Source organism: Gossypium arboreum, chromosome 11 (genome assembly GCF_025698485.1).
Source record: "Gossypium arboreum isolate Shixiya-1 chromosome 11, ASM2569848v2, whole genome shotgun sequence".
Taxonomy (NCBI): domain Eukaryota; kingdom Viridiplantae; phylum Streptophyta; class Magnoliopsida; order Malvales; family Malvaceae; genus Gossypium; species Gossypium arboreum.
In genome coordinates, this window is record NC_069080.1 from 35,751,818 (window position 1) to 35,754,146 (window position 2,329).

Consider the following 2,329-nt stretch of genomic DNA (forward strand, 5'->3'; position numbering starts at 1 on the left):
AGCGAAAGAAACGAGAAATAGGCCAAAAATAGAGGAAAATGGGCCAAAGTACGAATTCAATAGGGCCTGGACCTCCTCACACGGGTAGACCACACGGCCGTGTCAATTTGGTAGATTCGAAGCACGACTCACACTGGCGTGTCCCTGCCGAGCCCAAGTTGAGACCAATTCAAAAAAGGCCAATTTTGAGGGCTTCTAGGCATTCTAAAGCCTATAAATACACCCTAGAGGACGAAATAAGGAGACACACAGAGAGGAAGGAAGGAATTACTCGAAAAAAGCCGATTGATCCATCTCAGAAGCCGATTTCATCATCAAGACTGAAGATCTCCCCTCAACTTCCCCTTAGGAGTTTTAGGTTTTCTTTATGTTTTGTATTCATTATTCTTCTGAGATGTTTACTCTTTAGTTATGAACTAAATACCCTAAATACCTAAGGTGAATGAAACCTAAGATGAATCTTGTTATTATTTTCTGAATTGTATGATAAATATTTAACTTGTTCTTAATTATGTGTTCTTAATTCTTGTTTTGATATCCCAGGATATTGATTCAAGATAAGCTCTTATTCAGAGGAGGAATAGACCCTGTCTGAGAGTGTATTTTTCATAATTAAGCAGAGTTGATTGCACGCCTAGAGATAGGGTGACAAGATTTTGCTAGATTAGGGTGAAACCTAATAGGAGGATCCATAAATCAAGTTAATACAGCCCTAGAGTGGTAATTAGAGAAAATTCTCAATTATTCAATCTAGGGATTAGACGTTATTAGTATTGAATAGGGATAATAACATAACTTAGGGATCTCTACGGAACAAGTTAAATGAATAAATCATCCGATTCGGAGTCAGAATAACAAGTGAAGTCTAGGTGGATTTTTCCTTAGGTATTGTCTTAATTCAAAAGTTTTCCAAAAGTAATACCACAATTCCATTCTCTGTGAATTCTTAGATTAGTTAATTAGTTAGTTAAAACAAAACCACCTTATTTTTAGGCTAGATAATAAAAAGACAGTGATTACTAGTACTTTTAGTTCCTTTGGGTTCGACAAACCGGTCTTGCTAAAACTATACTACTGTTCGATAGGTACATTTGCCTACATCACGATAATAGTTAGTTTCAAGAATGATTAATTATAAATTTATAAAACTTATCACACAAAATCATGAGATCAAGTTTTTGGCGCCGTTGCTGGGAAGCTAAGATATTAGGAACGCTCAATTTTTATTACTTTAGCCATTTATTTTTCTTACAATTTAATTTAATTTAATTATTATTATTTATTAATTTACTTTTTCTTTCTCTTGGCAGGTTTTTATAGTTTATGACTAGAAGAAACCCGTCAGGACCACTACTCTTTGACGAAGAAATCAATCGCACAATTCGCAGAAACCAAAGAGAAATAAGGCAAAGCCTAAGATACACAGAGAACGAGCAAGAGGATGATACTCAACCCGTAACCGAAGAGATGGCTGAAAACTAAGACAATCAGCTACCTCCTGTAGTTGCGGTTAATCAAAATCCTGCTCCACGCACTATGTATGATTATGGTAAACCTCCTCTAACAGGAACTGAATCGAGCATAGTTAGACCTGCTGTAGCTGTAAATACTTTTGAACTAAAACCTAACACTATTCAAATGATGCAGCAATTTGTTCAGTTTGATGGTTTGCAGGATGACGATCCCAAAGCTCATTTAGCAAACTTTTTGGAACTATGCGATACATTTAAAGTTAATGGTGTTTATGATGATGCCATTTGTCTTCGGTTATTCCCTTTTTCATTGAGGAACAAAGCTAAACAGTGGTTGAACTCGTTACCACGAGGGTCAATTACTACTTGGGAACAAATGACCGAAAATTTTTACTAAAATATTTCCCGCCGGCTAAAACGGCCAAATTACGTAATGATATCTCTTTGTTTGTGCAAATAGACTTAGAAACTCTTTATGATGCATGGGAGAGATACAAGGACTTACTGAGAAGGTGCTCTCACCATGGGTTACCACTTTGGCTTCAGGTTCAAACGTTCCATAATGGCCTGATCCTTCGACTCGGCAAATGGTTGACGCAGCTGCTGGCGGAACCATCAATAATAAAACACCTGAAGATGCCTATGAGTTTATAAAGGAGATTTCACTGAATAACTATCAGTGGCAAGTCATGAGAACAAAACCAACAAAAAAAACTGGTGTTTATAACGTCGATTCGGATATCATGCTCTCTAATCAGGTAGAACTCTTGAATAAGAAAATTGATGGTTTTCTTAGTTCTTCACAGGTTCACCCAGTAATGCAGTGCGAAGCAAGTGGAGGTGGAACAAGCCATTCG

The 2,329-nt window shown here is 36.9% G+C and overlaps 1 non-coding gene across 1 annotated transcript; it reads right to left on the minus strand.

The window, feature by feature from the left end:
- Positions 1-1,895: 1,895 nt before the first annotated feature.
- On the minus strand, positions 1,896-2,002 carry LOC128284997 (small nucleolar RNA R71). Its single transcript, XR_008275413.1, has one exon. It is a non-coding gene; the product is annotated as a small nucleolar RNA R71 (small nucleolar RNA).
- Between the last annotated feature and the right edge of the window lie 327 nt (positions 2,003-2,329).